Raw genomic sequence first — 9,030 nt, 5'->3', positions numbered from 1 at the left:
CTTTGCATTTGTTATTTCTGTTTGGGTATGTGGGGGCCCATGGACAAGGGATTTTGCCTGTGTTTCCAATGAAAATCTGCTTAAATCCCCCCCACCCCATCACTGCCCAGGAGGATGAAAGTCATGTTGGCACAGTAGCTGGAGAGGCTCCCTTGTCCCTCCTGGGGGAACATGAACAGGGACCCCCCCCCCCTTAGTGCGCTGCCGAGGTCCCGCGGGGGAGGAAGCCCACCCAGGAATGCTTCGGACCTGTTCGAACAGGACCCTGTTCGAGGCAGTAGGTGCTGGGCTTCTCGCAGGACGTCTGTATGTGACGCAGTGCAGTTAGCTTCCTCAGGAACGCTCCTCCCTCAGGTTGGGTTTTAGGAACAAATGTCTAGAATTTCCATGTGAGGAGCTGAGATGTCTTCAGCTCATACAGTGGGTGCCCAACACCTGTGCCTGTGAGCCTCCTCAGACTGAGGCCTGAGGGGGGAGGAGAGACATGGGGGGGGTCTGTAGGGAGAGAGGAGAGACGTGGGTGGTCTGTGGGGGGAGAGGGACATGGGTCTCTGTGGGGCGAGGTTGGACGTGGGGGGTCTGGGGGAGATGAGGGACATGGAGGTCTGGGGGGGAGGAGGGACATGGGGTCTTTGGGGGGAGACGAGGGATTGGGGGGTCTGTATGGGAGAAAGGAGGGATGTGGGGAGAGAGGAGGGACTGGGGGAGTCTGTGGGGGGAGAGGAGAGATGTGGACGAGTTCTCCAGGTGGGTGAGCAGTAGTTTGAGCAGATCTGCTTGTTGGGCCAAACCTGGTCCCATCGTCTGTGTTTCCCCACACGAGGACCCCTCCCTCCCTCTCATGCTGGGGGGGCTGGGGAAGCTGAGCCCCAATATTGCCAAAGACATGTGCCCATTTCCTTAGGGGTTTTGTTTTCCCCGTACGAAAGCTTAGGGTGTCAGACCTAAGGCCAGTCCGGGAACAGTGGCTCTGTGAACCGCATTTGCACACTCGGCTGAGTCCTAGGGGGCCCATGATCCCCCCACAGACCTCAGTGCTGGCCAGTGCTCACAGAGCTCTTCTGGATTGCACGCGTGCCCTTGCACCTTTGCATATCATGCAGAGCAGATCCCGCAGGAGCACCGAGCCATTCTTCTGTGCTGGAGGCTGCCGTTCCTCGGGCCTCACGTCGGGACTCACACACCAAGGTCCTCATGTAGGTTCTACGTCAGTTCCATCTGTGGTGTTTGGGGAAGGCCCTTATGATGTACTGGGCTTCAAACATGATCCCCCCCAAGGACGAGGCCCAAGGGTCAAGGCTAGGGCAACACCCGCCACAAGGCACAGTAGCAAACCACGGCTTAGGCCTGGCTTCCCCGGAGGTCGTGTCCTACTCCAGGTTGCTTTCCCACCCTGGTACCGATGGGTACCCCCTCACATGCCCCTCACCCCCACCCCGACCTGCCCTGAAAATTACTTCAGAGTGCTCGTAAGATTGTCGCGCTTTTCCAGATCGATTCCATCACCTGGCTTCTGTCGACACTAAGTCCGACTGCATTGGCCTGTGTGTCCCTGATGAGGATGTTCTGGCTGCGCTGGGATGGGCTTCAGCACCTCTGACAGCTGGTGGGGTGTTTCTCAGGGTGAGGGAGCACTTTGTGAATATGATATGGTATGTGCTGCCCAGGGGAGGGTACAGGCCAGGTGTTTGGGGAACAGTTTGTTAAAGCCAATGAATTTCGCAAATGGGCGGGATGACAAAAAGCCCTTGCTTCCCCAGCCATGGGGGTCGGTGGCTTGACACCAGAGGAGGCGAACAGGACGCAGTGTGTCCAGCCACCCCCCCCCCCGCCCCCAGCTCTGCAGGACTCCAGGCAGGCGAGCGGCTGGCTAACAACATGGGTGGAGTTGGTCGGCCTTGGGTGGGACACGTTCCCCACCCAGCAGAACCGCTGTGTCGGGGTTTCTGAGTCCGTGACGCGGCCCGCTCACTGTGGCTCCAGCCGTCTGCACCATGGGCTCCTGCCGACTGATAAATGTTCTTGTGTGATGACCCATCTTTACTCCCTTGACCTGTCATCTGGGGGTTCTTGGTCCTGCTTTGACACTGAGTGGCCTGTAATGTCCTCGGAACGAACACGTCCCCAGTGCCCGCACAATCCTCTTCACTTGAAAGCAGCAAACATGGGCAAATGCCCAGGAGGGAAGGAGTGAGGATACTGGGCTCTCCCGGCCACCGCCCCCCACCCCCCCACCCTGCCTCAGCAGCCTTGCGGGGAGGAGGATGTGGGAGCAGGTGCAAGAAAGAGCTGGAAAGCGGCCCCCAACCTGTGGGGCAGGCGGTGGTCCTGGAGATAGGCAGAGAGATGCCCTCTGGCCCTTGGGTCACCCCCCCACCCCTCGCGGACCCGGTGCTCACACACTGGCTGGTGTACAGGCTTGTTTTCACAAAACCCATGTTTTAATCACGCACCAACGCCCTCAGCACGTTTGGTGTCTCGGTGGTGCCAGTGGTGCTGGTGTCCAGCAGGACCCCCAACCCCCTGGCTGTTTCGGTCCCTGGCTTAGTCTCCTTTCCTGGATCTGCCCCCTGCGTCAGGGGTTCGGGACACAGGGCTGGTGTGGACTTCAGGAGGCCAGGGTGGTCCGTCGGGACAGGGTGCTTCACCTCCGCGGCCTCCTCCGCGATGAGCTCCTTTTCCAGTGTTTGCGACCTCAGCAGATGCAGTGAGATCTTCGTGTGTGGCCCACCCAGGACATCGGGAAGTCTTGCTGCACCTGGGCGGGTGGCCAGGCGACCAGAGCGGCCCACAGGCTTCCTACCATGCGTGCACGTGGGCCAGTGTGGGCGTGGAACCGTGCTGGCAGAGGCTGGAATCCCCTTCTACACAGTGTCCCGCAGCATCAGAGCTACCCTGTGGTTCCACTTAGGAAAGTCTCCAGTTTGGAGAAGGGTTGGAGGAGGATGTCCAGGGACGCACGTCTTCCCTCATGTGTTGCCAACGCGCTGCCGCGTGCACATTCCCCTTACTCTGGTTTGCTGAGGGCTCAGTGAAAAGTGCAGAGGTCACAACACCCAGCCCCAAATCCTTAGACAGACAGACGCCTGCAACAGTGTCAACCTGGTCCCCCGCTCGTGGCCTGTTAGTGTGGGGGCAGACGTACCTTCATCCACGTGCAGGCTGTGGCCAAGTTTCTCGAGCTGTCCCCATGGGGTTCCAAGGCTGCTTAAAACATTCAGAGACCCAGAGGCTCCCATCAGAGTGCTCGCATTAGGTGGGGTTGCTGTGTCTCTTTCAGGTCTTCATCAAGAACCCCCCCTCCACCCACTCCACTTTTCATTTAGCGTCTATTTTCTCTTTGATTCTTCAGAGGAGCCCAGGCAGGTGCCCCCAGGCCGTGCCCCTTCCCGACTAGACCCAGGGGAGGCCAGGTTGGTGCAGGGGTGCCCCATGTGGGAGGCCGGTTGCATCAAACACCTTCGGGATCATGGATGGATGACTTTTGCCTGAATCTGTAATTATATGGGGCGTTGAAAATGGTGATTTCCATATTCCCTCGAACTCATGGATTCTAGGTGGTTTTCTCTGTCTTGCAACGGTCTTGTAGCCTTCGATGCCATGCCGGCATCATCCTAGGTCTGCCTACTGGCTCTGGGGTCCTCCCTGCCCCTGTGTCCCACCAGTCCTGGGGCGGGGGGGCGCCACCTATCCTGCTCTGGAATCAAAACGGCTTCTGGGCTAACCTTTGACCCAAACGTAGAATCAGCATTGCCCAGGGATTTCCAGTGTCTCCAGTGGGTGCTTGTACTCATCCATGGAGGATCAGGTGTGGGTGCTCTGCTCTGAGGCCCCCTAGGTGCTTGTGGCTAAGATGGGCCGAGGTGCCTCCAATCCAGGTCCAAGAGCATGGGGCTCATCTGCATCTTGCACTTACGTTCCCCGTTCTGCTCTGGGCCCCGATGGTTCCCAGTAGGCCCATGTCCCTCCTACCAGACACAGGGTCGCAGTCTGATGCCACTGCCATGGCCAGTGGGACAGGTGGCCTCAGCGTGGCCTCTACTGCACTAGTCTCATGAGTGAACATGGTGTGTGCCTTTGTCCAAGGCCCCTGGTGCATCTTGTCCCATGATCTCCCTCCTCTCATGTCGTCTTGGTCCGTTTTTCTTTTGTTCCTCCTGATTTTTAAGCCCTTCACATGTGGGGAGGGTCCCGTGCTCTGCATCCCTGTCTCCCCATCCTCTCTGCCCTGGAAGCACGTCTAGCTCCTCTTGTGTCTCATTTGGGTTACAGGCATCACCTCCTGAACCTGGCCTCCCACCCTGACGCCTGGCCAGCCGTGCCCCATGCAGTCCGCGGGACATGTCCCCACGTCACCTGCCCTGAATGGATGCCCATGACTGTGCACAGTGATTCCTTGCCAGGGCACCGACAGCCACTGTGAGTCCAGCCTCAACTTGCCCCTGTGTCCCGTCCTCCCTGTCCACCTGAGTCTCAGTGTACACACCACGTGCCTGGGGAGGCCTTCACGGGCGGACACCCAGAGCTCCACGAGCTGGCTCGGCCCTGTCACGCAGGTGCCACTTCTTTGGTCTGAAGCCTGTGAGCCGTGCCTGGTTCCCCTGGGGTCTCCATGGCCTGAAAATGCCTGGCATGTGCGTGGATCCTCTGCTGGTTGCTCAGGGCCAGGACAGTTAAGAAGCAAGTGGCTACAGTGGCTCAGGCCCACGTTTCTGAATGTGGCCTTTCCTTGTAGGGGGACATCCTCAAGATTGCTTCAGTGCCGGCCTGCAGAGACTCCCGAATGGCCAGGTCACAGGGCTCTGCGGTCATGGCTGTGCTCCAGTAGCTCTACATCCATGGATTCAGCAGGTGCTAATACATGAAGCCAAAGTAACAAACTGTGACTTAGCTTCTGCAGGCGCGACTAGGGCATCTGTGGGGGAAAGGGCTCTTGTTTCAGCCCCCAGAGCGCCCACCAGTTACCACCTTGGAGGAAGGAAGAGTTGGCTGTGTCCCAGGGTGACCAAGGTGTCCTCCCCTTGGTTCATCGCCTGAGACTGGAAAATGAGAAAATTGAGTCGGGTGGAGCAGAGACCCCACTGCTGAGGGGACAGCAGGCCCAGGCCCTCCACCCGCCCTGGCACCCACAGAATGGTCCCTGGTGGGAGCGTGGCCCCTGCAGAGTGCGTTGTCGGACCCTGTCCTGGTGGCGTTGGCCGCTGGTCATCCTCCTTGCATGCTGCTGCCATTGTGGGAGGCAGAGGCTTCCAGAACCATGGAGGGGGAGGAGGCATCCACGGGGCACAAATCTGGGCCCAGAGCAGGTGGCATGAGCCCTCTGACCTGGTCTGCTCACTTGTGGATGCTGCTCCACCCCCACGGCCACCACTGCCCTGCCTGCTGGTGAACTTGATGGCACCCTGTGCCACGTTACCACCTTAGTAAAGGCTTTGGCGAAACACCAGAGCAGGTTCTTCCAGAACTAAGTACGGATCAGGGGTCGTTGGTTGTGGTCTGCAGAGGGTTCATGACCGGCAGTGACCTTGTCTCACTGCTGCTAGGCAGGGCTGAGCTCTAGGTGCCACCCCCCCACCATCCCCCAGGGACTGATGCTCCAGAGACAACCCCAGGGTCCTGCCCCACGCGTGCCCCCTGCCCCGCTGCAGGTTTCCTTCCGGCCAAGGAGTTTCAGTCCAGGGCGGATCTGTGTGTTGCTTTACTCTATCCAGAGGCTTCTCCAGCCCTGAGCACAGTGACTCAGGGGAAATGGGGTATTTTCAGCCAGGGGCCATCACAGCTGCTGTATCAAGTGTCCCTGGGCCAGTGGATTTCGTGACAGGTGTGTCTTTATTCAGGAAAAATAATGCACTTAATTTAGAGGAAGGACTTCCCCCTCCAAGTAACTCGAGGTGAGGGTGACCACCACGTTCCCCCGGGGAAGAGGCGCCCATTAAGCAGAGCTCCCGCAGCTGTTCCCACCTCCCAAGTGGGTCCCTGTGAGCCTGGAGGGCTGGGGGCTCAGTGAGGCTGCCCTGGACGGATGCTGGGGTCCTCGTGGGCCTTAGGCATGAGCACAGACCACCGTGGACACGGCTGTGCCACGTGGATTTTTTTTTTCCTACACGCTTTTAAAATCGATTTTACTGGGGCACCCTGGGGGCTCCGTCAGCTGAGTGTCTGCCCTCGGCTCAGGGTATGATCCCGGGGTCCTGGGGTTGAGTCCCACGTCGGGCTCCCTGCTCCACAGCGAGTCCTCTTGTCCCTCTCTGTCTGCCGCTCCCCCTGCTTGCTCTCTGTCTCTCGAACAAAGACAATCTTTTTAAAAAGCAAAAAAAAAAAAAAAAAAAAAAGGCAGTTTTGGTGGCTCAGCGGTGTAGTGCCACCTTCAGCCCAGGGCGTGATCCTGGAGACCCAGGATTGAGTCCCACGTCAGGCTCCCTGCATGGGGCCTGCTTCTCCCTCTGCCTGTGTCTCTGCCTCTCTCTCTCTCTTTCTCTGTGTCTCTCATGAATAAATAAAATCTTAAAAAAAAAAGCAAAATAAAGTCAAATTTATGGAGACAAAATCAACACCCTCTTAAAAACTAATTATTTTGGGGATGTGATACATGTGCACAGAGTAAAAGGTGAGATGTGCTGCAGGTTGTATCCCCTACCCCGCCCAGGAGACTCCGCCTGGCCCTCCCTCTGTGGAGTGTTTCCCCGTGGTCCTGGTTGGTTGATGCTGTTTTACTCCTCATTCTTGGTTGTCCCTGTGGATATGTCGGTGGATTTCCCACCACGGGGGTGGGGGTGGGGGGTGGGAGCTGGGCTGCAGGCATCCAGTTACTGTTGGGTCTGCTTTATTTCAGCTCTGGAGAGAAACGTTCCTGGCCGGACTCCTCTCCTTCCCAGACCTGCTGTGGCTTCAAGACAGGGTCACAAACTGCGATTCTGGTTCCATCGGGAGGGGAAACCGATCCCCACCCTACTGGGACATGGCGGCTCGATTGTAGGGGATAGTCCTGTGGGAGCTGGGTCACCCCTGGCTTCCTCTCCCATCACAGCCGTCGAGGCTCCCAAGCTGGGGAGACACCACACAGGTACTGGGGGAGGGTCCAGGCCCCTGTCCTGGAATCCTCTGGGGACCCCAGCCCTAACCAGCACGTGAGGTACATGGCACTGGGCACTGTCAACTGCTATAACTACAAGAACCAATAACAATAACACACTGATAGTAATAATAACAATAATCATACTAATAGTGTGCTATTTTGTGTGCTACGTCCAGGTCGGTTCCTCAGTAGTTACTGGGAGCGTCCCTGCGTCCCCCCGGCCATTGAGGACAATCTCATCCTTCCGTTGCTCAGACCCAGGCCTGGGAGCCGTTTCTGATTCCTTCTTATGTCACAGCCTGTGCGTCAGAGACACATTGGCTTGGCGTTCAGAGTCCACGGTGAACCCACCTTGCAGGGCCTCTGGGGCTGCCGGGGTCTAAGCCCTGCGGTGTGCTGCCCTGGGGCACAGCGGCAGCCTCGCCCTCCCGCGTTCTCGCCCACGGGTAAGGCGGGACACGCCACCCTCCACACAAGCCCCTGCAGCGCGCTGGCCCCTCAGACCCTCTGGACGAGCTCTTATCGGTGTGGGAACCCATCAGCACTGTGCGGCGTCCCGCTCACTGAGGGCGTGGGCGGAGGCATCTGGGCCCTGTCCGCCGCCGGCCCTCAGAGCCCCGCAGCCACCCCAGTCGTCCCTGCACCTGTCCCCACCACGCGCGCACTCGGGCTGCCCGCGACCTTGCGACGATGGATCTCGGCAGGAGTCTTTCTCGGGTGTGGGGCCAAGCGGATCCTTCCAGCCCGGAGCCGCCAGAGCTGGGAGCCGTCCCCGCGGGGTGGCTGAGCCCCGGCCCTGGCGCAGGCGGTGGGGCAGCAGGCCTGGGGCGGCCTGCACGCGGTCAGGAGCCCCGAGGGGGCGGCCCCGCGCCCGCGCCCGCGCCGTGGACCTGGGTTGAGACCTGGACCCGGCGCCGCCCCTCCGCCCGCCAGCCCGGCCGCGGCGGCTCCGGGACCCTGCCACTCGCTCTTCCCTGCGGGCGCAGCGGCTGCTGGACTCGGGGGCAGCCTCGGCGGGGCTGGAGCAGGGCGCGGCTGAGGCCCGTGGCCATGTGCGGGACGCGCCCCCGCTGGCTGCCGCACTGTCTCCCGCGTGGCCCGGCCCTCTCCCCCCTGCGGCCACGGCGCCCCTGCGGAGGTGCGAGGTGCCAGGTGCGAGGCCGCAGGACAAGGCCGGTGCGTCTTGGAGCCTGCGTCCCACGGACGAGGATCAGTGAGGGGTGCCCTGGGCGCGCGGGGCCCCCAGGCGGGAGGCAGGCTTCCCGGAGCTTCTGCTAGGACGTGTGCCCGTCGTGGGGCTTGGGCTCGGGACTGGGAGGCGGGGGTGTCCCTCGGGCCTCAGCGGCTGTGGCACCTCATACCCCTGGCACGTGCGGGGCACTCAGCTCAGCCTGGAGCATTCTCTCTCCCTGGCACGTGCCCGTCCCTGCGGGTGGGCATTCTGTGCCCCCGTCGGCCCCGTTCTAGAGTTTTCTTCTGTCCATTCCTGCTCATGCACTCGTTTTTCAACACTGAAGTCTGGACCTAGACCCGGCAAGTCCAGGTGTGAACCCCAGCCCCGCGCAGTCTGACCACGTCTCCTGGGCAGGTGCTCAGCCCCCACAGGCCTGCCCACCCCCTCCGTCGGCCGCAGACACAGCCTCGGCGCCTCGCTCTGGCTGCCGTGGGGCCAGGACAGGTGGTGGTGGGCCGGACCCGCCCAGCTGGCCTTTGCCAACCCCCAGCTGCCACCTGGACTGTCCTCCCCACTGCAAACCCGCAGGCAGACCCGGTTCCCGGCCACATGCGCAACAGAGACCGTCCAGGCGGGAGGCTGTTGAAAGGGCTGAGGCAGAGGAAATGCGATCCTGCTGACTTTGTTTGTCGCTTCCCGGCCTCCTAGCAACCGGCATCACCACTGGGCCCGGCCACAAGTGACAGTGGCAGCCAGTCACATTTCAAACAGTGTCACTTAG

General features: G+C 60.4%; 1 long non-coding RNA gene across 1 annotated transcript; it reads left to right on the top strand.

Annotated features, from left to right (window-relative positions):
* Positions 1-4,116: 4,116 nt before the first annotated feature.
* On the top strand, positions 4,117-7,160 carry LOC129497820 (uncharacterized). Its single transcript, XR_008661996.1, has 3 exons — positions 4,117-4,419; positions 4,736-4,851; positions 6,833-7,160. It is a non-coding gene; the product is annotated as an uncharacterized LOC129497820 (long non-coding RNA).
* The last annotated feature ends 1,870 nt before the right edge of the window (positions 7,161-9,030 follow it).

The sequence above is a fragment of the Nyctereutes procyonoides genome, unplaced genomic scaffold, assembly GCF_905146905.1.
Source record: "Nyctereutes procyonoides isolate TBG_1078 unplaced genomic scaffold, NYPRO_anot_genome, whole genome shotgun sequence".
Lineage (NCBI taxonomy): Eukaryota > Metazoa > Chordata > Mammalia > Carnivora > Canidae > Nyctereutes > Nyctereutes procyonoides.
This window is presented reverse-complemented; position numbering and strand designations above follow the sequence as displayed.